Source organism: Nyctereutes procyonoides, unplaced genomic scaffold (assembly GCF_905146905.1).
Source record: "Nyctereutes procyonoides isolate TBG_1078 unplaced genomic scaffold, NYPRO_anot_genome, whole genome shotgun sequence".
Classification (NCBI taxonomy): Eukaryota; Metazoa; Chordata; class Mammalia; order Carnivora; family Canidae; genus Nyctereutes; species Nyctereutes procyonoides.
In genome coordinates this window covers 143813-171495 of record NW_026575156.1, presented here as the reverse complement: position 1 = coordinate 171495, position 27683 = coordinate 143813, and positions in this window count along the sequence as shown.

Here is a 27683-nt window from a genome sequence, read left to right as displayed (position 1 = left end):
ACTCTGTCCTGGTTGGAGATTTTAGATTTCATGAAGATCTCCTAGATTGATTATCAAAGTACCTAGATCTGCCTGTAACTTTCAATGCTAAAGATAACAAATTTTTCTTGAGAATGTCAAGCATTGATATTAAGAAAAGGGGAGTTTTTCTTGAACATATGGTCATGAGATTCTTCAAAATAGCATATTTCAAAGGAGTGAACTGGTTTTCTTTAGAAAGCACTTATTGCTAATATCAGTCTAATACCATGGCAACCAGACATGTGTATGTATATTGTTCACAGCAATCTGACTGCTTCTAATATTTTTTCCTGTTTGAAATATTTCAATCCATTTCCATACTCAGTGGGGTTGTGTTACTCATTAATATCTCTGTTGCAAGTGTTTATTGTTGTTTTTGGAAAAGCAGAAGGTTTTTTAAATTAATTTCAACCTTCATCTTCCTTCAGAGAGACCAAGCCTACTCGTAAGTATAACATTTAACCCCTTAAAAACGTTGGAATTTTCACTCTTTAAGTCTTCAAATACAGTACCTAGAATATTTCAACTTGGGTTGATTTATTTCTCCATTTTTTTTTGGACCATTAGGTTAGTTCAGGTGTCAATAATATCAGATCTAAGACTACCAAAAATAACATTTCTCAGAGAGATGATTGGCTAATGGTTTTTATCTACAATTATTCAGACTACATTTTTATCTTTTTAAAAAAAGTAATCGTGCAAGGAAATATTTTAGAAACAGTATAAAGTATTTTCCCAAAGTCCAATATGTGACAGCTGCCCTATATCTTTCCTCCACTAATTTTGTGATTGTATTTATATCTGTCAAATAAATCTGGAATAATTGATTATTAAGCCTCATGCTATTAACTATACCTTTATTACCTTAATACTAAAGACATTTATGTTAAAATAAGCATATCTTACTAATGAGGGAGAGAATTTATAAAAATATATTTTATAGTATTGTTTTCCTTAACCTATTTATAATTCTTTACCTTTCTATTCTTTTATTGATTCTTCATTTTTCAGAAAAGGATTCAGAAGTTTCATATATTGATGATTACATTAACCAGCTATCACATTTATCTAGTTAGCAAAAGTATTAACCTATTTGCTTAAAATTTAGAATACTTAATGTTCTTCAATGACTTACAATTCAATTTTAATATTTCTCTTCCTATTAGAATAAGACCTTTAGTATGCCATAAAATTTGGCATTAGCCTTCATTTCTTAGTCTCCAAAATATTCCATGTATATATTGTCCCTTTAAAATGCACCTCTTCTCTGCTTAACTTTCTATATTTCTGCTGCTAAAATCAGTGCAGTTCATCACCATCTTTCTCTTGAACTATAAAAATGGTCCCTATTTTGGTATCCTCACTTCCTTTCTTGCTACTCCATTCTAACTCATTTTCTGCATAATATTCAGCATGATTAAACAAAGAAAAACAAAATAAACAGGAAAGGTATGAATTAGATCAGGTTAATGGCTTATTTATGCCTTCCCTTTGCCTTTAGAGCTCTACATTTATTTTTCCTAGACCTTCTCTCAACACTCAGCTTTCTCTAGTCACTGCACTCTAGCTGTGCTCTAAATGACAGACATTGCATGTGCGTTTCCCCTTTATTGTAGTACACTGGCTTGATTTACTATTTTTTCACATCTCAACTTAAATGGGATTTCAGGTTTTAACACTTTAACAGGTGATATAACATTGTGGTTATAGTATAGGCCCTGGAGCCAGACACCTTTAGTGATCCAAATAATAAAAATAATAATACATGAAACACCATGGTGGTACAGTAGGTTAAGCAACCAACTCTTAATTTCAGTTCAGGTCATGATCTCAGGGTCTTAAGATCAAGCCCATGCATGGCTCTATGCTCAGCATGGAGTCTACTTGATATCCTCTCTCCTTCTGCCTCTGGCCCTCTCACACATGTTTTCTCTCTCTCTCTTTCAAATAAATATAGAATAGAATAGAATAGAATAGAATAGAATAGAATAGAATAGAAATAATAATATCAAACCCAACCTTTCAATTATCAGCATGGTGTTGGGCAGTTTACTTCATCTCTATATTCCTTTTTTTTCACCTATAAAGCAGGACAAATAATATCACCTACCTCAAAAATATATCTTAAGGAATAAATAAGTTAATATATATAAAGCACTTACAATAGTATATAGTATATTTTAAGCACTTAATAAAGATCAATTATTAGAGTTTCATCTCAATAAAATTTCCTTGATAATTCCACTAGTAATTATTGTAATAATATAAGCAATATTTAATTATTTGATAATTATTGTAATAATAGCAATAATATAAGTATAGCTAACACTTCAGTAACTTGTTAAATTTCAGGGACTGACCTACCTAATTAGATTCCAGTAGTCTCTAACACCAAATCCTGTTTCTTTTAATCATATTAAAATCTTAATTACATGTGTATTTAAATTATTTATGTGTATATAATTCATACAACTTACTATACACTAAGGTCCAGGCAAATACTATGTTTATTCATTTGTTTATCACTGTGTAACTAACATCAACAATTGTCTAAAAAGAAGACCAGTAAGAGTTGGATGAATACCACTAATAGAACTGAGTTTCTTTTATATATATATATATTTTTTTTATTTATTTATTCATGAGAGACACACAGAGAGAGGCAGAGACATAAGCAGAGGGAGAAGCAGGCTCCTTGCAGGGAGCCCCATGTGGGACTCAATCCCAGGACGCTGGGTCACGACCTGATCCAAAGGAAGAAGCTCAACTACTGAACCACCCAGATGCCCTGGAATTGAATTTCTTTAAGCAACTGAGGGGGTCAAGCTTCTGAGACAAGAGTGAGAACCCTCCAGTAGGACAGAAAAATCAATCTATGAACCAAAAAAAAGTGGCCAGAGAAGACAATTTGGCAGGCAGCTCTCAGCAATATTTGAACTTTCAGACAAGATAGCAAGGATAAGATTCAATAAAGGATCCAATTGGAATGTTGGTGGATAAGGAAAGGTGGGATGGGAGGCATTTATCAGAAGACAGTAGGCAATTTGGTGGTGGGCATTAAGGAGGGCACATGATGTGATGAGCACTGGGTGTTATACGCAACTGATAAATTATTGAATACTAAAAAAAATTAAAAATTAAAAATTAAAAAATAAAAGTGAAAACAGTAGGCAAAATTCAGCCAAACTCCAAATAGAGGGCATCTGAAAAGCATTAGTGTTGATATCTGCTCATTTGAGGTGTTCAGTTCTGTCTGGGTCAGATAAAATACTCCCAACAGGGAATGAGATTTAGGGAAACCTGTTAGGACTAAGTACACCAGTGGAGATTTTGTCATAAAAAAATGAAATAAAAGTCCAAAGCCTAAAATATATTGTGATGATAATCATGCTGACCAACACAATTAAAGGACTGTTTCCTTAAATAGTCAGTGAAATTTTTTCTTTAACCTTAAGTAGTCATTGAAGTTTTTTCCCTAACCTTCAATTTTCTTCTGTCCTCATTGAGGAATATTTATTTAAGGAAACTTTTTTTCCTGGTATAAACTATACTAGGCACAATGAAAAGCAAATTAGACAAACTTTCTTTCTGAAATGAATGAAGTTACATTTAATGTGTATTTTGCTTGATGATTTCATTATGCTTCACTTTGTCTTTGATTTTCTCACTTCACTTAAATCTTGGTAGCAATTTTTCTTTGCTCTGCCTCCTTTGCCAAACAGCTGATCCTATTTGAATTAAAAATGCAGCTGTCTTCATCAATCTCTCATGGTATATATGGATTTAAAAAATAAATTTCTAAGTACAAAAACTCATGACATTATTCAGCTCATGAGCTAAATCAAGATCTGTTTGTCATGATGTAGCTGTTTCCATTCCTATGCAAATTCTGCTTTGTTCTTAGTATTGACATTTTCTTCCATTTCACAGTTGGCAGAATTAAAGCGTGGACTAAAACATTACAAGTAAACTCCCATTATATTAATTCAAAAGCTCAAATTATCCTAATTATAACCATTAATATAATTAATCTACAAACAAATGCTAATGCCATTGTTAGTTTCTGTGACATGTCAATCATTTCAATTTATATATCTTGCTTAGGATTCTCCATTTTCACATCTCTAAAATGGGAAAGGTTATGCAAAAACATCTAAAATCCTCTGTAAATTAACCACATTGCCTATAAGGCATTAAAGATTAGATTATAAGTTAAGCTAATATTCTCCTCATTTTCTTCACATATTTGAAAACTACTTTGTAAGCTAGAATACCTAGTTTGTGCTTTTGATTAAAATTAAATGCTTACTATTTTTATATTGTAGCTGCATGTGCAGATATAGAAAAATTAATTTATTTTCTCCAATCAGATCATTGTGTTTCATATGACTGAGAAGTTGCTGTCAAAAAAATGTACATATAAATGAAAAATAATGATAATTGCACATTTTCGACTTGCCAACAGTACTGGATTTGTAAAGAAATACATGGTTTGGACATGTTCTTATTTTCAAACTTTTAAATAAATCAGAATGTGCCATTTTACTAAGATCACAGCTCTCTCATCTCTGAATGCATTCAATCATATCATTAATGCATATTAAATTAGTATTAACCTTGTCTCCACTACACACAATTTTATAAAGAATGATATTCCTATCTGTCAACTAATTGCACCAATAAACTTCACTGCAGTGACATAATTAATAGACCATCATATTTAAGAAGGTGACATTTCTCACTTTTTTAGAACTCTCAACTTGGAATTTGAAAGGAAGAAGTAGTTACTGATACCAGGACTTTAATCTAGAATAGTATCTCCTTGGTAGTTTACTGGAACAGCTTTTTTCCCCTTAATGGCAATAACATAGAAAGTACTAATATCCCTTTTTATAGCTGTAATTGGAACCTAAAACTTTAGATAGCATGAGCAGTAAACCACTGTTACCATCTATTTCACTATCTACACCTTAAAATGATAGCTACCAAATCAATAAACAAACAAAAGAATCAAACTTGATAAAAAATATTATTCCAAGTTTTGAAACTGTTTAATAGAATTCTCTGGTAACTCTGAGTAGTTAAAATAAATAAATAATCATTTAAAAATAGCTATATCTTCAATTCTTATATATGTTTAGATGATTATAACTTTTAAAACTAAATATTTTTTAAAAAACATAAATCTGCTTTAAAGGTTTTTAAGAGTCATTTTAAAAATATTTTTTTCTTTCACAGGCTTTTCTAAGAACATGTACTTTTGCTGAATAACTAAAGTCGTCCCTTCCAAAATCTGACCATTTGGAGTGTTTCATTAGTAATTACCTTCTTCAAAATGAATCCAAACATGATGATCAAAAATGTATTTATGTCTTGAAACTCACAATTTTCAAGCAAAATAATTTTAAATATATCCATGAACACAGAATAAATCTTAAGAAATGAATTTTTACATAAACAACTAAAACAGCCTTAGACTTAGGAGAAAGTAAATGTAATTTTATTTTTTTTGTTTGGGATAACACCAATAGGAAAGTCAGTCTAGGGTGCCTGAGTGGCTCAGTTGGTTAAGTATCTGCCTTTGACTCAGGTTATGATTTCATAGTCCTGGGATGGTGCTCTACATTGGACTCCATGCTTTGCAGGAACATTTTTCTCTCCCACTGGCCCTCCTCCTTCTCATGTTCTCTCTCTCTTTCTTTCTCTCTCTCTCTCAAATAAATAATTTTTTTTCAAATAAATAAATTTTTAAAGAAAAAAGTCAATCTATCCATGTCTGGTAAGGATTTTCTTTTCTCTTTTCTTTTATCTTCTTTTTAGAAAGAAAGAGAAAAAGCACATTGAGTTGGGGAAGGTGCTGAGGGAAAGTGTTTCAAGCCGACTCCCTGTTGAGTGTGGGGAAACCGATAGGGGGCTCCATCTCATGAGTTGGAAAGTGCTAGAATGTTCAGAATGATCCAATAAATAAAAAGAAAGAGGAAGAAGAGGATGATAGGAAAAATAAAGGAGATGCAACCTGGCTAATACCGAGGCAATATTGACCAAGTCACATTACACATTGCACAAAAAGACAATATCTGGACCAAATTGAGAGCATATTTCCTTAGGACAGAAATTATTTTCAAAGAATAAAATTATCCCCAAGAATGAAATTATTTATAAAAAAACATAGTGAAATAGTGAAAAGAACTCATATAAGCAAACCTTGGTGTTATTGCAAGTTAGATTTCAGAGCACTGCAATAAAGTGAGTATCATGAGAAAGTAAGTCAGATAAATTTTTGGGTTTCCCAGTGCATATAGAAGTTCTGTTTAGGGGGCACTGGGGTGGATCATTTGGTTAAATGTCCAACTCTTGATTTCGGCTTGGAATGATCTCAGGATTGTGAGACAGAGCCCTGTGTTGGGCTCTGCCCTGGGCATGGAGTCTGCTTAGGATTCTCTCTCCTGCTCCTGCTGGCCCTCCCCCACCTCTAAAAAACAAAGTTACGTTTATACTATATTGCAGTGTATTAAGTGTACAGTAGCATTACATCTAAAAAACAATGTATATGCATTAATTAAAAATACTTTATTCCTAAAAAATGGTAACCATCATCTGAGCTTTTAGTGAATTGTAATCACTGATTACCAATCACTATGACAAACATAATAATAAAAAAAGTTTGAAATATTGGGAGATTTACTAAAATATGACACAGAGACATGAAATGAGCAAATGCTGTTGGAAAAATGACTGATAGACTTGTTCTGAGCAGGGTTACCACAAACCTCCAATTTGTAAAAAAAAAAAAAAAAAAAAAAAGCATCTGCAGAGTACAATAAAAGAGGGTGTGCCTGTACATATTTGCTGACTGTCTGGTTGGTTAGCTGCCTGATATGATTAGTTTGCTGATCCAAAAAGCCTTTGGAAGCATACCATCTCATGAGCAGATGAGGCTTCTCAAGGCCCCCAGTATATTTGAATGTCTTCTGATGTCATTGTGTCTGCTTAGTGATCTCTGGGGCATTTCACACCCACTGAGCTTTTAAAAGCAAAATTAATCATTTAATTTTTTTATAAATCATATTTTAATACTTGGGAAAAATACAAAACCTAATCTTGAGCAGAGTGACATCACCAAGATAACAACATAAGCCATTCCTAATTTCATTCCCTCTCCCAAGAAGAATAATTAAGAGCTATTTGTGGACAGGATATTACTAAAAAAAATCCAAGAACATGGGAGTGAGACAGAAGTAACTTCCTGCACCACAGATGTCAAGACAGGCCTCATTAGGATGATGGATGCCACCTAAATTTTAGTGGCAATCATTTCACAACATATGTAAGTCATTATACACCTTAACTTATACAATGCTCTATGTCCATTATATCTCAATAAAACCGGAGGGTAAAAAGCTAATCTGTTGAAATATACTGACTCTATACTGAGTTGTCAGTTTTCAAGTGTGAAAACAAAGTCTAGTTAGTTACCATATTCACTGGAACATTCATTTTAGATCTCAAGAATGCAACATATGTAGAGACATATAAATATCTATTCAGGTGACCTAAGGGACACTTATTTTGAGGTCCTGTCTTCTATTTTTTTCAGGATATACAATTCCCAATAATTTGTAGAACCACTTCATTTCACTAAAATCTTCAATGCTAAATTTTACATATAAAAATAATGGAGGGGATCCCTGGGTGGCTCAGCGGTTTAGCGCCTGCCTCCGGTCCAGGGCATGATCCTGGAGTCCTGGGATCGAGTCCTGCATCGGGCTCCCTGCATGGAGCCTGCTTCTCCCTCTGCCTGTGTCTCTGCCTCTCCCCCTCCCTCTCTCTCACGTGCGCACACTCTCTCCCTCTCTCTGATGAATAAATAAATAAAATCTTTGAATAAATAAAAATAAATAAATAAATAAATAAATAAATAAAAAATAATGGAAAGATGAAATTGACAAGCTTACACTTTTCCTTTGTTGGAACCACCTTACAACTCATACTAATATACTTTGTGGTTGATTACTCAAAAATCAATGTTAGAAAGTGATTTTTATACCTCAGGATTTTGTTAAAAATAAATAGCATTTTATTTTCCAACCATGCTTTTGAAAATTACAACAAAAAGATAGTATGCAAATTTAAAGAAATAAAATATTTAAAATGAAATATTAGTTTTTTTCTCAACCATTTTATACTTCTATCGAATCCATATATTTATATAATTTGAAAAAATATGCCAAATTCTACTAAAGGGCTTCTATAAAATCAACAACAATATTACATTCCACAGAACCCCAGCCCCCATATGTAGAAATAACTATTTGGAAATATTTTAACTGATTCTTTTGCGCAGTCTATTTCTATGTACTATGCTTAGATGGCCAATTAAATATGGCAAAAGAACACGTGAGTTCATTTTAGCTAACTTCAAAAAAGTCCCATTAAACCATTTTTTAAAGACATTGAGCAAGCAGGAGTGGAGATAATGATAAATGGTAGAGCCAACAGTGTTTTGAAGCTGAAAACTAGATAGAGGAGAAGATACTGACATATCAGAGCAGCAAATCCAAAGCATTGCCACCAATTAAAAAGCAAAGTGACTCACCTTTGTACCCTAAAACAACTAAGGAAGTAAAAGAACCTGCATCTCTAAGAGATGTGAGTGCTGATGAGACTAGAAAAATAAGGTAATTTATTGAAAGTTTGTGGAACAAGCAGGTGCAGTATTCAGAAGCTTTCATCCAAACTGCACACAGGCCACTCTCCTCCCAAGACAGGAAATTCACTCTCTGGTGAATCAGATTTAATCAGAAAGACTGAAACTTTGCGCTGCCAGGCCTACCTGACTACAAAGTGAAGACTGCTGAATAGAAAGGAACTTCAAAAATTACTATGAACATAATGGAGGGACTTGAAGCTTTCCTCTTCAACCAGCATTTATGATGCCACAGTAAGGGTTTTATGACAACATATAGACATCTCACATAAGAGCAATTACCTGCTGATGTTGACATTTGGGAAAATCTTAGTAGACTATACATTATCTACCAGGTAATCTTCAAACACATCAGTCAGTAAGCCCAGCCCATTCATATAGCTTTTTAAAAATCTTATTCTTAAAAATAAACAGAGAGCCAAGGATCAGTAAACAGTTGAAAAAACACACAACATGAAGACAAGTTTCAGTCCAATAAAGAACAAGATAAATTCAGAGAGAAAAACGAGACACTAAGAGAGTAGAAGAAAATTTCCAACACCTACTAACTGAGATCCTTAAAAGGGAAGAAATGTTGTATCGATAGGAAACCAATAGAATGCCATAAAAAGCACATTCAGAGAATAAAGAAAAAGCCACTGCAAATTAAAAATATGATGGTGGAAATTTTTTAGTTTAAGAAATAACTGGAAAATAAATTTAAGAGATAATGTTATTGCAATAAGGTTTTTGAAATTCTATTATGTACCAGGACTAACACAAAGGAATGAAAGCCCCTGCTTGCATGAAATTACAAAAACAACAATAACAAAATGAGCTGTAATGGAGGAGAGTAAACAGATTTAGGATTGGAAGGTGGTATTTTCATTTGGGGGATGTCTCTAAAGAGTAGAAAAATACCTCCCATCAAAATTAGAGAGGGAGAATTGAAGAAAAAACACTAAAGTGATTAGAATGCAATCCAGGAGCTTCCCTATAGGAATGAACTTTTCAGAGAAAACTGACTACATTAAGCAGAGGAATATAATAAAAGTAATAATAAAATAAAATTTTCCAAACTCAAAGATATTGATTTTCAAATTGAAAAAGTCTATCAAAATCACAGAAGATTTAATGGAAAAATAAAAACAAATCCAATATCAAGGAAGAAGCAAGTCACACACAAAGAATATGGAACCCAAATGATTATTTTTAACAATAATATTGTATATTAAAAGGCAGTGGGATAATTAATGCCTTAAATGATTTTCAATTAGAATTGTATATTATCCAAAAAGTCAACTAAGGAAGAAAGTAAAATGTAGACATTTTCAAACATATAAGTCCTAAAAGAGTTAACCTCCCAAGCTTTCTCATGAAGCTTCTGGATGCTATGCTCCATCAAATAAGGGAGAAAACCAAGACAAAGATAGGATAGCGAAGAGAACAAATTTCTAAGTGAATGGTGAAGAGAAGATTCAGGTTAATAAAACATTTGCCAACCTAGAGTTCAACCAGATTAGTCTGGAACATGGTGATGAGAAACTCCAAGAAGAAGGTACTGAAAGATAAACTGAGGCATATTACAAATTTTAAGAATTTTTTTTAATTTTTATTTATTTATAATAGTCACAGAGAGAGAGAGAGAGAGAGAGAGAGAGAGGCAGAGACACAGGCAGAGAGAGAAGCAGGCACCATGCACCGGGAGCCCGACGTGGGATTCGATCCCGGGTCTCCAGGATCGCGCCCTGGGCCAAAGGCAGGCGCTAAACCGCTGCGCCACCCAGGGTTCCCCAAATTTTAAGAATTTTTTGAGCAAAAATCAATTCACATCAGGCAGTGCCAGACTGGAAAATGATCAGGAGGGCTCCATCAACAGGAGCCAGGAGAAAGACTTACATAAAAAATGCAGAAGGGGAGGTGGGTGGGAGGATAGGGTAACTGGGTGATGAGCATTAAGGAGGCACATTATAAGATGAGCACTGGGTGTTATACTACATATTGGCAAATTTGAATTTAAATGAAAATTTTAAAAATGCTTGGAAGTGGGATCCCTGGGTGGCTCAGTGGTTTGGCGCCTGCCTTTGGCCCAGGGCGCGATCCTGGAGACCCGGGATCGAATCCCACGTCGGGCTCCCGGTGCATGGAGCCTGCTTCTCCCTCTGCCTGTGTCTCTGCCTCTCTCTCTCTCTGTGACTGTCATAAATAAATTAAAAAAAAATTGAAAATGCTTGGAAGTGTTGAGAGAACAGAAGGCTAGCTGAGGACCAAGCACAATTTGACACCCAGCAACCACCCACCAGCATGTGGGATTTGTGTGACACTCCTCAGGCACTCCTGGCTGCCCTAAAGCTAAGGAAAGGAAAAACAAATAGTTAATTTATAGAGATCACAATCCTGCAAGAATGAGTCTTCCTCAGTTTACAAATGTCTTAGTAATTTATAAGAACAAAGCATTTTTATCAATAGTCTAGCTTTCAGAAGGAAATGTAGATACAATTGAATGTCCTTACCTGCAGCCCATTGACAGTGGGCAGAGTGTAATGTTCCTCCAGGAAACTCCCAACTATCTTGATGTTAATACCTTGCTAGAAGGCAAAACAACTTTCACTTCACAATGGCAAGGCCTTAGGTATCCTGAGAGTCTTCTTTAACATGTGAAAATCCTTTTGAGGGGTGCCTGGGTGGCTCAGTGGTTGAGCACCTGCCTTTGTCTCAGGCCTGGGATCTACTCCCTCATCATGCTCCCTGCATGAAGCCTGCTTCTCCCTCTGCCTATGTCTCTATGTCTCTCATGAATAAATAAATATAATCTTAAAAAAATATTTTGAAACCTCTCTTTTCCTTATCTCCCCCACGTAGCCACCCCTCACAACCTCGGGACAGCAAGTTTTTCTGGCCGTGGGTCCTGTCCCCCTGCTTTCATAAAATGACCATTTTGCACCAAAGACATCTCAAGAATTATTTCTTGGTCATCAGCTCCCGATCTCATCTCACCAAGCCTCACATATATATTCCAAAACTACATCATAAGCCAAGAAAGAAAACTATTTGATTGACTATATTTGAAAGTCCAATGAAATTGTTCGCCCTTAGCATTTTGATTTTGTAACTCTGAAGTGTTTACAGACCTATATTTTTGGCTTCTTATGTGTGTTGGCATGATATTAGAGTCACATCAGTCTGATAGCCTTCTTGTTTAATTAACTTAATCAAGACCATCAAGAAATGAAAACAAAATGGGACTTCTAGTACCTGACAGATTTACAGAAAGTAAGAATTTATGGACCATAGCTAAGAAAAATAGTTAATAGTTTTAGCATCCCATTAGAAAGTTTGAAGAAGTTTTAGTGATAAGAAAATAAAAATTTAACTAAGCAAACACAATTATTAACTCTGGGAAAATAAAAGCAACATAAAAGAATGGAAGTACTTGAGTAACTTAGCAGTAAAAATATTTAGGTAGTTAAAATAATGTAAACAATAAGCACCAGCCAAATTATACAGTATGTTTACACTGGGAAGATGGGAAAGAAAGTATTTGCATGTGTTAAGGGAAAGATGTGAAAAAACCTACAACCTAAATTACCTTCAATCCATTTTTGTATCCCATTCTTTATTGTCATTTTAAAACTATAACATAATCAATAGTAATATTAATATTTATAGCATATGGCTATGTGAATATTGTTTTTAAGCAAATAGTATACGGTACTATAATTATCTTTCCTCTTTTTCTCTGTTGAAACTTTATTTTCCTTCTGTACTTGTTCTGGTTTCTCTCATCTCAAAAGCTTTTCTCAAGTTTCTGTGACCAAAATAGTATACTGTCTTGCTTTGCAGGGAAGGTGGCAAAAACTTCAATAGTTCAAGTATTGAACTAGAAATTAATTCCCTAGTGTCTGTTCCACAACAACAAGACTCATCTTTGCATTCCTTCATCTCTTTTTCCAAAGCCTGGAAGATTCATTTTTTAAATGAGTCATTTAAACTAATAAATTAGCTATTTCATTAACAACAGCAAAATTCTTCAAGTTAGGTGAAAAAACTATCACCCAACTATGAGGAAGAGATAGCTAGGCATGGGTATCTAACTGTTTTTGGTATAAAATGTTAATAATTTCTTTTCCCTCTATTCCATCTTGGTGTCACCTTACCTTACTGATGATGATAGTTAATTTTATGTGACAACTTGATGGAGGGCAATTTGGGGTGAGAGTAACATTTAAATCAGTAAACTATGAGTAAAGCAGATTATTTTCCATGATGTTGGAACCCTACCCAATCAGGTAAAGGCATAGATTAAAAACCCTATCTAATCAGTTAAAGGCATGGATTAAAATAAAACAAAAAACAAGAACAAAAACAAACAAACAAACAAAAAGTCACCCACAGGAAGAGACAATTCTCTAGCAGACTGCCATTGGATTTCATTCACACCAAAGGCTCTTCTCTGCCTCGAGGCTGCTGGCCTTAGGAGTAAAATTGTTCCAGCTGTTTTCCTGGGTCTCCATCTGCTGACACTGCAGATATCGGACAAGCGTCTCTGTAGTTGTGTGAGCCAATTCTTTATAATAAATATCTTTCTGTATGTATACACACATCCTATTGATTCTTTTTCTCTGTAGAACTCTAATAAACTAGCTGCCATAGTGTTTTGGGCCAAAGACTTTCAGAGATTCGGGGTACATTGGGGGTGAGTCCCATGTGTATCTGCTTCTCAGATCCCCAGATTTTAAATACTCCCTCTGTTAAATGTTTCTATCTTTCAAACTTGTAATTATTTTACTGATTTGTTCTTCCCCTTCTCTGTGTTTTTAGATTATTTTTAAAACTGTGTTTACAACCACCATAGTAAGGCTCAAGGGGATAGTAGATAAACAGATCAGATATTATATGTTTTTAAAATGAAGTAGTCTCCATTGGCAAAGATTTGTTGTCATCGTATTTGTAGTTTGACTCAAACTCAGACTCTGAAAATTATCTTCTATCTTCCAATATTAAGTTCTCAAAAATTGAATTAACATCAAGTGACATTTCTTACAGACAACACAACGTTCATTATCAAAAGCTAGGTATAATCAGTACAGTGAAACTGATAAGTGTTACAGTATTTAGAATAGAAAGAAAACATAGAAATCACCTCATGAATTTTACACATAATTCACGGCCCTCCTTTACTTTTTTTGCTTTTGTTTTGTGGTATTTTTACTATCTCTGCTTCAAAAGAAAAATAGAGAATTCACAACTTTTCCCACCTCATATTTCATTTTCAGACACATCCAACTGCCAGATATATCTTTGTTATAGGAGTTGAATTTTATCTATCTCTTTCTAAGTACTATCCAAAAGGTTTTACTTGTATTTAAATACAGTTATAATTTAATAAATATAATAAATAAATATCATTTTCTCCACACAGTTATGTTTCCTTTCCACTCCCTTCCCACCTAATTCTTCATAATAACCAGTCACTATTTCAAGTTTTGGTCATAAACATGCAACATTTTCCTTAAATTCATGAATCATTATTTTTCTCTGGATGTGCTGTACTTTGTTAACCTTCTGTTTAAACTTTCCATTTATATTCTAATTACACTATGGGTCTAGGCACAATACTTTTATTAATACTGCTACTTACTGCTTTAACATTTCCATTGATTTTACCACATTGATGACCTAAATGAACTTAGTTTCATCCAAAATAATTAATATTTTTTTGCATATTCTGCTATTCAGTTGTATCTATTCCTACCTTTCACTTGTCTCTTGGGATTGTTTTGGGGGGCATAATGGCTAAATTTTATTTTATTCACTTTTTTAAAGATTTTATTTATTTATTCATGACAGAGAGAAAGAGAGAGGCAGAGATACAGGCAGAGGGAGAAGCAGGCTTCATGCAGGAAGCCTGACATGGGACTCGATCCTGAGTCTCCAGGATCACTCCCTGAGATGAAGGTGGCGCTAAACCACTGGGCCACTAGGGCTGCCCAATAGTTAAATTTTAATGTAGTTTTTAGTACACTATTATTTTTCAAAAACTCTAATACTGTCAACCTAAACTTTTTATCCCTCCCATATTAGTGTTTGCTTTTGACAACCATGCCATTAATATCCTTATTCTATTATTAACTTTAAAACTGCCGACTGGAAGAAAGATGAGAGTGGAACTCTGTGACATAAGATTTAGAAGGGTCAAAACCCATCATTAATAGGTACTATTTTCTCACTATTACAGAAATAGTATAAACACACTTCTTTGAGTTAAATTACTCCATAGTTTTCCTCTTGAACATAAAAAAATTATGAAAAAAGTTTATCAAATTCCTTTTTGAAATGTTGATACACAGTTTTAACCACTCTCTGTCCCTATCCATCACACTCTTCACTGACACACAGTAAATTGCCCGACAAATAGGCCTATTTTTGGTTAAAATAATGAAGATCTAACTAAACTTTGAGAAAAATAGATAAATTTATTTAAGAGATAGTGGAATGTTTTATGAACTCCTATTCAGGAGTCCAAGAATAAAATTGGAGATATAGGTCTTGTAGGGAAACAGGGGGTCACTTCACTGTGCCTTTGTCTTATTTCTGCATATTTCTTCTATTCCTCAAAACCTAACCCCCCATCCCCATCTATATGCTGGAACACAGCAGTACTAAGCACATAAAACGTACATATTTCAGTGCAATTATCAAAAAATAATAATAATTTCCTCTCACTAATTCCAGGTTTTAAATTCCCGGAAAGAATCTTCATTCAACTAATTCTGGGGACCAATCACTGAACTGTCAACATTGACTAAGGGGATACTTTCCAGAAGGAATAAAGGTTAGCTCAAACTTATTTAGTCTCTCTTCCCTAAACCAATAACCAGTAACTTGTGTGATTATCTGCTAATACAACAACAATTTAAGTGAATGAATGATGAATTCTCTGAATATTAGGGAAGAGGGATATTCTCTAAAAATGTTAGGAAAGGAGATTAAGAACTCAGATGGATATATTGGATATATGATGAAGTCTACTATTTGATGTCCACGTATATACTTTCTTCTTCCAAGTATTAAAATATCCAGATATTGTCATATATCAAAATCCAGCTATCTACTCTACTACCATGGACCATATAGAATCTCATCAACTCTTGACCAGCTCTAAAATACAGAAATAATGCCAAGGAGTCACTATTCTAACACTTTAGCCTGTTTAGATAGTGTCCATCCATGTTTATTTTATCTTTATTCCTATATTAAGCAGGACATCAGGACTCTGTCTTCTGTGACAGAAACCTAACTCCAACATGAAATCTATTTGGCACAAATGGAAACACGGGGAAGAATAGCTTTGAAAGAGTGACACCCAGATGGGCAAATAATATCCTCAGCAATATGTCTGTCACTATCTTTTACATTTATCCATTCAATTAACAGGTATCTCTTCCTATACAGTAGCAAATGTAGCCACCAGAAGCTCCAGATGGTATTCTACTAGCTTGATACCTCTAGTGGAAAAGCGTTCCTCTTTTTCTGATTTCACCAACTAAAATTATGAAACTAAATTTGTTTGCCCTGGTCTAAATTAAATGCCTTCTTAGGATAACCTTTGTGCTCAACACAATCTAAAACACATGGATTGGCTATAATGGACTTGGGGGAGAAGGGAAGTCACCAAAAGGACAGTTACATTCTGTAACTAAAAAAATGATTCTGGGTAGAAAAAAGTATAGATACAGCACACCTGCACACACAAAACCTGCCATGCTCATACGGAAGAGACAAAGAAGAGTTGTGTCCTTTTGATACTTCTAATGTTAATATCTTGGCCTCTACTCCAGGCTTTTTGGTTAATATTCAACATCACCTAATTAGGCTTTAGAGCCTCCTACTATGCACTATGTAATCAATTTAAACATGTCAAAACCACCTAAAAAAGAATCATTCACGAATCCAAATTCAAAATTATCCTCAGACTAGCAGAGAAATGATTAGACCAATGAAAATAACGTGCATCAGTTCATTACTTTCTTCTTTGGAGGTGGAGTTAATGTCATGCAGTTAGTAATGTCAGTAACGTAAATGGAGTAATGGGGTATACTTTTCCGAGAATAGAAAAGAAGAGAGAAACAGAATGTTCCCAAGATTTCATCTTTGAGAAAATGACGAAGAATGGAATCAGTCCCAAATGGAAGTAAATGTTGATTTTCTTTTTTTTATTTTATTTTTAATTTATGATAGTCACAGAGAGAGAGAGAGAGGCAGAGACACAGGCAGAGGGAGAAGCAGGCTCCATGCACTGGGAGCCCGACATGGGATTCGATCCCGGGTCTCCAGGATCGCGCCCTGGGCCAAAGGCAGGCGCTAAACGGCTGCGCCACCCAGGGATCCCCATAAATGTTGATTTTATATAGGAACCAAGATATTTTACCTAGAGAAACAGTAGGAACAGTATATGCACAAATTCAATTTATTGGGTAAATGTGAGGGTGGAAACTTTTGAAAGCAATGTTCTATATATTTTTCTTTTCTCAATATAAAAGGAAGCAAAAATATCAGATGTAAACATTTCAGGTAGGGTTCAAAGTTTGAGAACGTGTAAGGCATTGAAATAATTTCCTAGGAGAGCAGGAGAATGACTGGACCAGGGAAATGCAATACCGCAGGTAGGAGCCTTTTATGATCCACTTCATGGAAACAGTCATGAAAATAAATCGAACCCACAGTCTCCTTCATCTATTTAAAAAAACAAAACAAAACAAAACAAACAAACAAACAAACAAAAAAAAAAAAAAAACCGAAGTGTGGGATTTTTGTCCAACATAAAATAAATGAAGGGAGAAGGAAAGTTCAATGACTCAGCTGCAGCGTTTAAATATGAACTATGTGGTTTAACCTAGGTGAAAAGGAGTCTCAATGAAAATGTAACATGATCATTGAATTGCAGGTACTAGTGAGGTCCAAAAGCCCAGCTATTATAAAAAAAACAGAAACATAGGAGATGGTTTTCAGAAAATCAAAGCATAAATTGACCTGGGGTTTGGAAAGAATTGGAGTTGTTGCTGACAGCAATGGCTAAGCCAGTGTAGTAACTGGGGATAAACTGTTTTAGATTAAAAATTGACATCATGGGCAGCCCCGGTGGCTTGGCGGTTTAGCGCTGCCTTTGGCCCGGGGCATAATTCTGGGGACCCAGGATCAAGTCCCATGTCGGGCTCCCTGCATGGAGCCTGCTTCTCCCTCCGCCTGTGCCTCTGCCTCTCTCTCTCTACTCTCTCTCTCTCTCTCTGTCTCTCATGAATAAATAAATAAAATCTTAAAAAAAAAAAAAAGCCATAGGCATGTTTTGGGTGGGGGGGAGGGGGATGACTAGGCAGGGGGAAGATAACCACAACAAGGAGGAATACTGGCTTCTGTAGTCAGATGACCTGAATGTCAAAGCAGGAGGAAAGGAGAAAGACCTGGATGAGCCATAAGGAGCAAGAAGAACTTTTTCTTTCTCTTCAAGACTGGTGGTATTAAGAACACAGGAGAAAAACACCACCATCTGAGAGAGCTCAAAGGGAAGTAGTGTTCTCAGCAGAGCCAAGATTCTCTTTTAGCAAAAAGCTAAGTAGATACATAATATAATATGCATGTAATTATCATTTATATTTTTGAAACACTAAGCTTTTGGAATGGTCTCTTCATTTCAGATGGTTTGGGTGAATTTTATAAGACAAAAAAGCCTATTTTTTTTTACAAAGTAGATGCCAAGTCTATCAGAACGAAGGAGAAATGTAGGCATTAGTATCTAAACTTATAAAAACATCTTTTTGTAATGATGTGTTTTGACATTTTTGAAAAATAAATTGCTTGTGAGTCATTAATCAACTGTTCTTTTTTAATTAAGGAATTGAAAAAGTAATTGAACAGACAGCAGGAAATAGAAATGAAACCTCACATAGACCCATCCTCAGTCATTTGTGGGTGGTAAGTGTGGGAATAAATTAAAATGTTCATGAAATTGCAGATCTGGATGTGAACTTATGATCATCATGCTTTCATAGTAGGGGATTCAAAACTTAATTTAATTGCATATTTTCTTCCTTATGATTTCACTACTGAATAGAGTTCCTGAAAATCCAGAATAATTACTTTATTTTTTGTCTGGTTTAAATACATACACTAACTTTCCTGAAATAGACATCTCCACAATTTTTGTTATACTGATAAATAGTATTAAATGTGAAAATAATGTATTTACTGAATATCAATGGTTAGTGAAATAGAAGTCTTTATAAATTAATGATAATAGAATTACTTTGGCTATCATATTTATCTAACAAAACTAAAAAATGATAGCTATGTAGCAATACATCTCACAATTAAGTTCAATTCTTAATTTTCCTATATAGATTATTGAAACACACTATTATATGCTTCTTCTAAACATGATTTTTTTAGGTTAAATAAGAAAATTCTACAGGACATTGACACATAACTCTCTTTCCTTTAGACTAAGCACTTAGTGACCCATATAACCATCTCAAAATTTCTTAAACAACTTGCTATAAAAAATAGATAAATAATGGTCTTGTGCATTAGCCTTGCAGAGAGGTTATGCTAGAGATAAACCAAATTAGAATTGGAAAAATACAGAATATAGTAGCTTCTGTAAGATTGTAAATGGAGGGCAATACCTACCTGTCTAGGAAGCTGAACCAATCAATCTGAGAGTCTTTGAAATTATGAATGTTGTTCTCTTCAATGTGAACCAGCACTTTTTTTCAGGTTTTAACACTGACATTTCTGACTCTTATTTAGCTATAATTCTTCCTTTCAGTAATAAATAAACCCATGAATAAAATGGCTCCCAGCATTCAAATTATTTCGTAGTTACTCAAAGGCATTTGTGTAAGAAAGTCTATACTTTTTCAGATTTTTAATTTTTTTTTTCAGAACAATCCAACATGAGATCAATTTAACAATTGCACGCTGAGTATCATTTTTGTTCAAGTCACTGGATATAGCAGGATAGCAAAAAGGATAGGAAAATATATTCCTGGCATAAAGGAACTGAAAATCCCTTTGAGAAGATAGGCAATGTTGGGACACCCGGGTGGCTCAACAGTTGAGTGTCTGCCTTTGGCTCAGGGTGTGATCCCGGGGTCCCAAGATCGAGTCCCACATCGGGCTTCCTGCATGGAGCATGCTTCTCCCTCTGCCTGTGTCTCTGCTTCTGTGTGTGTGTGTCTCTCATGAATAAATAAATAAAATCTTTTAAAAAAAGAGAAGATAGAAAATGCTTGAGTGCGATTTCCCTATTAGTATCCTCACGTTACTTATATGTATATATCTTAATCACCTAGTGCCTTTTACACACATTTATTATACATGTTTCACTTGTCTCTCATCTTAGAATTTTGAGAGCAGAGACCATTTCTATTTCTTGTTTCTTCAACCACACTTAGAACTATGCTTTGCATATAAAGCAATGATTATTTGTCTCATCTATATAATTAGATATATGCTTTACTAAATGAATGATAACCCAGTTTGGATTCCCCCAAGGAGCAAATTAGAGATAGAGATAACACACAGAGGATTTATTAGGGAAATTTTAAAAATTAATGCCTATGGAAGAAAAGGGAAGGAAACAGGATTAGGCAAGGAAAGGAGTTTTCAGTGATGTTATCTCAAAGAAATGTTTAGCAGAGATCTACAAGGAACTCTTAAACTCATAGACACTTCAGAGTTGTTCTCTTTTGGCAAAATGGGGCTCGATCTTCATTTCAACATTTAAATCAATCATGATGCAGGCTGCAGAGAATGGGGTGTGCTCTTGGGTGAGGTTTGGTCCTTTTGAAGAAACCATTCTCAAAGTGTGATATCATTTGAAGGTTGTCTGTAGTCCCAGCCGCTGAAAGAATGTTACTTATTCCTGAAGGGGGCTCTAAGTGGAGCATTATAACACCTACCACAAATGAGTAAAATGTATCATTAATTCATCATGTCTTTAGGCTGTTAACAGACATAGAAAGTATAGTGAAAAGTCAAAGGAAAGGAAAATAATGTATGGATGGAAGTACTAAGAAAGTCTTCATAATGCCTTTTTTCTTTTCCATTTGAGCTATGTTTGTGATGCTTGGAATGCCTGTTGAATAACAGGCATGAGTACAATTTGTGCCTATCACAAAGAGAATGCTCTGATTAAGTAAATGCATGAACAAGGGCACAAAAGTGGAAATGAACATGAAATCAAGAAGAGAAAATAATTTACGTATGAGGAAATTACATATAATTTCCTAGGAGGAAAATTAGGAAATGTAAATAGGGCTTACTTATATCATAGAAGTAACTGATGTTCATGTCTCTATTCATCTCCTTTTCCTTGTTATTTTAATGGAATAGCAGTTTTATTGTGCTTTTTCCTTACAGCATTTTGAAGTCAATAGACCATAAGTGTTAATTACATAAATTCCCTTTAATGAAAATGGCGGTAATCAGAATGAAAAATAATAGCAGGAAAGCTAAGAGACCTTGCAGAGTTGAACATACCTTGGCATTTGTATTATACACACAATAAACAAAAGCATATTTAAATAAAGTTTCTAGTCCAGATGCTAGAGAACATCGGTGCCATTAGTATAGTAACATCAGAACCCATGTCCCAAGTCCAATGTCCAGAGGTCATACTTTCACCTGAGGCTGCAAATACTTCCAACTCTAATCAGAGTTCTGCAAGCTGTTGAGTCCACTGGGACCAGAACTGAACCAGGATTTCATTAGTAACACAGTAAGTGCAGGCTGAGCCCAACTCTGCTAAGAGCTTGACTCCTAGAGCTAATCGTTTAAAAAATCACTGAATCTCAACATGCATCCCCTACTTGTTCTGTTGGGTTCCTGTCCACAATTTAAATTTTTCCTCAGTCCTCATTACCATTCTGAGCTTCTTTACCCCTTACAGCCATTCCACAGCTTCCCCATTCCTTAAACCACTACTCTGCATTTTCTGCTATCCATATAACTTGGCAATATCTTCTCAGCTGAAATGCAACCTGAAGTCAATGTCCAAAATAGCTTCTTGGCTAACAGAAACAGGGGAGTGGGGAGATTAAAAGGACCCACCTATCTTTCAGCTGAGGTGACCCCATTTAAGGAGATTCCCCATACTTTTTTGAGGTGGCTTCTTCATTATTTTCCAAATGTACCATTCTTCCTCTACTCTGTGTTTTCCCCTGCCAAAGCTGCTCTTCTCTTCACATGCTGACTTCTCACTCTTTGTGACTGAGTTTTTCATTCCATTCAAAATTAAAGTCTAATGAAAATTTGTTTTGAGAATTTTACCTTCTTTCTTAGGGTGTAGTTTCCCTTCTATGCAGTTAAGAACACTAGTCAAAAATTGAATTTTCTCTTTTTTTGAGTTTTTACTTCTTGTCATGAGCTATGAAGAAAAGAAGAAACTTCATATAAACACATTTCTGCAGCAATATCAAAATTAACATCTTGATTCCTTGAGGTTGGTATACACATATGTGAATTAAAAAATTTGTTCTAAACTCGATTCATACTTTATAGCCTGAGCTAGAGAAACTAAGCCATTTGCACACCTTGCCGCAGACTCCTCTGTTAGAGGTAACATGAAGCTTCCATTGCCACAGGCATGATGAACATGGAGAAACCCCACAGGACTTGCATCCTACTTAAATTCAAGGACTTTATGATGAATTTGACTTCTATGTTTGTGCCAGGGATCTTTTTTTTTTAATTTTTTTATTTATTTATGATAGTCACACAGAGAGAGAGAGAGAGAGGCAGAGACACAGGCAGAGGGAGAAGCAGGCTCCATGCACCGAGAGCCCGACATGGGATTCGATCCCGGGTCTCCAGGATCGCGCCCTGGGCCAAAGGCAGGCGCTAAACCGCTGCGCCACCCAGGGATCCCCATGTGCCAGGGATCTTCCATGAAAACAACTGAGGGTTTATCACAGTACAGCTTGCCAAGGACATTTGCAGGGAAAAAGGTGGCTGCAAAGTATAGATTTGAAGGATTCAGTGTGAACAGGTGAATAATTTCTACTGCTCCCATACCCTGGAACACAGTGGCAAAAGGAGAAAAAGATCTCAAAAGAGAATATTAGGAAACTGTTCGGTTAGAAATAGAGCCCTGAATGTCCTTCCAAGATGGAATAAGGTAAAGAGGGCTCCCCTAATAGCCTGGGATGTGGACTGTTATTCACCAGATGAAGCCTCCTGGCATGACTGCCCTGGTCATATTAGACCTTTGCTCAGCTGAGATAAAGTCTCCAGCATTCTCTTCAGGGTCTAAGCCTCTCACACAAAACCTTCTGATTCTAAGGGACTAAGATGGATAAATACTACCAGCCAGGACCCAGTTTGAAGAATGAGATACATCAGGGTATGTTGAGGGCAGTCAAAAAGATGGGGTAGTCATCCAACAAAGCCTGAAGCTTCGGGTGAGAGCAGTGTCCAAGTCCCTGATGCTCTGAGGATGCCTCAGGTCCTGCTGGGTAGAGATTTGTCCTTACAAGAGTATGGCTCACTAAATCATCTTCTCCTTAGTTGTTCTCTGTCATCATGATCACTACAGGTGTAAATCTTGCCACTTGGATAACTATTACTGATTTGACAGCCTTTAAGAAAAGCTTTTAAAGGCCCTTCTCATTTACTCCAGAGCAAGAACCAACAAAGGGTCAAAGAGTAGGACCGAAAAGAACCAGGGTTCTGCCAACTTGCATGTGATGAGCAACCACTCTTGCCTATGTTGGGACCAGCTGCTTCTCTTGCCCCAGGCAGTGCAGGTGGGATTAAAGCCATGCAATATCTCCATCCCCCCATGCCAGAGGTCTGGGCAGGCAGAAGAGGGAGTCCAGGGCCTCTGGCCTTGGCTGGACCATTGGTTGAGTTGGATGTGCTTCTTGCTTCCTAAATTGTACCCTGGTCTCCCAAACTAGATGCACTGATAAGCCTTATTGATTTTTCTTTAACAGCACTAGGCCAGTTAAATATTCCTTTTGTTCTTTCCTAAATTTGCCTAGGACACGCCTGGAGTCCACAGTTAAATCCTTTATTCATAATCATACTAGTCCCTATAAAGTACAGTCCACAGCCTCATTTCAAACTGCAACCTGAGACTCCTTTTTTATTTTTATATTGGTCCAGGCCATTTCTGACATGGGGCAGAACTTTATGGCTTCCCAAATCAAATATTCTGGGTCTGATGCCTAGATGTGTAACTGCCTAGCTTATGAGGCCTTGGTGAATATTTCTAGCCTCTCTATGCTTCTGTTTCATCACCCAGTAAAATGGAGATAATAGGAGGAGCTGCACGATGGGGTGGTTATAAGCATGAAATGAGATTGTAAACAGCAAGTCTTTAGCACAGGACCTAACAAATTCCAAGTGTTCAGGGTATATTGGTTAATATCCCTCTCCCTGTTAGAAGATGTTTCAGGAGGGGGTCTTGTCAAGGCCACAACTAAGAGTGACTGCCTATAACAAGGTACATGAGGCCAGGGAATGCTACATAAATTGTGAGCCCTGTGCAAAATGCAAATATGGGACCCTGTATTTGCAAGACATCTGCATAGCAGGTCTGTGAGACAGCAGGGGTGGATGAAATTACAGAAGTGGAAAATAGAGTCTAAGACCAGCTGTATGCTCAGATCTATATCATGGGCTTGACTGCAATAAGTATCCTTATCCTTGGTTTTCCTGTACTACATGCTTTCTTCTTTATACATGCTTCTTTTCCTTCTGTCCATGTTTAAAAGGTTACTAATATGTATATGGATTTAATAATGTTCATGATATCCTATATTTCTGAAATAAGATAGGATAATAAATGAAATGAAATTTTGGAAAAGGAGAATTACTTACAATTATGATCTATTGAATCATAAATAGGAGGACTAGATATGGATCAAGATAGGAAGAAGTTGGGGCAGCCCGGGTGGCCCAGCGGTTTAGCACTGCCTTTGGCCCAGGGTGTGATCCTGGAGACCCAGGATCAAGTCCCATGTCAGGCTCCCTGCATGGAGCCTTCTTCTACCTGTGTCTGTGCCTCTCTCTCTTTCTCTCTCTGTGTGTCTCTCATGAATAAATAAATAAAATCTTAAAAAAAAAAGATAGGAAGAAGCAAATTTGAAAAAGAAGATACCATGGTTGGGATGCCTGGGTGGCACAGTTGGTTAAGCAACGAACTCTTGATTTCAGCTCAGATCATGATTTCAGGGTCATGAGATCAAGCTCTATGTGGGGCTCCATGCTCAGCACATAGTTCACTTAAGATTCTTTCTTCTTCCCTTCTGTCCCTCCTCCCCATGTTCTTCTCTCTCTCTCAAATAAATAAATATTTTTAAAAATGTGGGGGGGGGTGGGAGCATGCGGGGCTCAGTCATGATCTCAGGGCCCTAGGATCAAGCCCCACTCTGGGCTCTCTGCTCAGAGGGGAGTCTATTTCTCCTTCTATATCTGCCCCTCTCCCCCTGCTTATGCATGTTCTCTCTCTCTCTCTCTCTCTCTCTCTCTCTCTCTCTCTCTCCCTCAAGTAAATAGATAAAATCTTTCAAAAAACAAAAAGAGAGAGAGATACCATGGTCATATGTAAGAACAAGAACTGAGGAGAGCACTGGGTTTTATCTTAGGAGTCATTCATGACTAGGGAAAGCAGCCATAGTGCACCTGTCAGGGGTGGATCACGGCCATGAGGCAGAATGAAGCTATTCTGGGACAAGTTACTTGCAGCAGGTATGCCTTTGTACCCACCACTCTGTGCAACTGAGTTAAAGTTTTCTAAATTTGTCCAGACTAGAAGCATGTTTGATCCTGAGCTGTGGGCAGAGCTGAGCCTGTGGGCAAGGGTCAAACAACAAAAGCAGACGTACCAGGAGCTAAAGCCAAAGAATTTCATTTGTAGCCTTGATCTCCCTGGGGAACAATTTTGCTTTCTATCTGTAGCATACTATTACCTTCACTCCTGAGAACTATCTTAGTACACAATGTAAATTCAACAAATCTATTGAAAATATAACTCAGAGAATTCATCCTCTTGATGTAGAGTTGGCTATGTGACCTCAAAGTCCCATCAATGCCCTCAAAGGGAGCAAATTCCTGGCAACTAGTCATTTCTAGTTCATTTAAAATGTTCATTTTCCTTATCAAGGTTCTTGTTCTTGTCTCATCATGACTTTAATAACTTGACCTCTTTCATGAATCTGACTCTGATAATCTCTCCACAGAAATATATGGTTGTTTTTCTTTCTTCATTAAGCATATGTCTATAAATCAGGAGTATATTATTTTAATTGTAGAGAATGTAAATGTATAGTCAACCAAATATATTTCTATACATTAGCAAAATAGTCCAATAGTAAGTTGTATAATGATGGTGTCTTAATTTTTGCTCCCCAAAAAGTAGTTCCTAGAACAAGTGATTTTGTGCTGGAGTTTACATGGAAGGCAATCCAGAAACATGGTAGAGGGTAGGAAAGTGGGAAGGATAAGGGAGGATAACCAATAAAGGATACATAACCACCATGGGTAACTAGGGTTCAGTGCCTACGAGAACCTATTGAAAACATCTCAGAACTGTGCCCTTGAGGGATGAGTAAGGAGAGTAGGCAATTTACCAACATTTCTCCTCATTGGTTGATGGTTGCTACTGCAATTATTAGGCCCTTGGCACTTTGAAACTGCCCTAAAGGCAGGTTGATCTTGCTTTTATAGCCAAAGAAAGCCATCAAACAGAGAGATACAGGTGTAACATGTACAAAGCCATTGACATATAGAGAGACTCGATCAAAGCAGCAGTTATCCTCTAGGGTGGACTAAGGGAAATTGAGTGAAGCACTGAATGCATCATCTACATTTTACTACACCTTGCAATATTTATACTTCGTGACCGACATCATATCCACATGCCCTTCATTAATTCTTCGCTGATTGGTCATAATCCCTAAGAAAATAAAATCTGCCACAGAAGGGTTGGTCAAGTGATAATTTCAACTGATATAGTTAACTTAAGAGCATCATTAATATTCATTGTCTTTTAACTTCTATTACTCCTTTTGGAGTCCCTTCATATTTTCCCAGAACTTCTGTTTATCTAGATTGCTTGCCTAGTGGGGTGGCATAGATCTTTGGTATACAATTCAATAGGAAGGACTGAGCTGTCGGTTACCATGCCTTTATCAGGTCCTAGTTACTGTAATTTCCTTTTCACTGTTATCCCTGGGCAGGGAGACATTATTATATACTCGAAATATCTGGTGTTACAAACACTCTTTCGTATCCCCATTATGTAATACCACTGCTAGCTCCCCATAATAATCAACGTCCATAATTGTGGCATAAGAGTAGCTCTTATCAAAACCCCCTACCCAAAATCCAGTTGATCAATATGAGAACACTTGACCAGGGAGCAGCCAGGTACTGTTATATGTTAAATGTAAATTTTACAGTCTTTTCTGATAGATGGACTATCTTCTCCCAAAGGCGAAGGTATCAAATCAAAATGTGCTTCCAGTTGTGGAATGGCACACACTACCAAAGTGATTCACTGGGAGTGATGCTGAGATGAACTGTTCCTTCTTCTATTTTTTGGTTCCCAGAAGGTTGTATTTTAGATATTAGAGATATAGAACAATATAATGACTATTGATCTAATGCACATACTGCATTGTGAAGGATGGCACATACACTCCACAATGTCTTCTCCAAGTCCTGCCTGTAAATGGTCATTCCAACTTTCTATTAGTCTGGCAGCTTCTGTGTGATAATGTAGTATTACCAGTGAACTCTGGTCATATAGCTTACAGTTGCATCCTTTGCCTTCAAGTGAGTCCCTTAATCTAAGCTTATGTATTAAAGAACCTTGTGTGGGAAAACCAGAAAGTATGTGAGTCTGCAAAATGTGGGCAGAATGTGAGGTTAGGAAAGGCAACATCACCATTATGGATTTAAGGAAGGATGA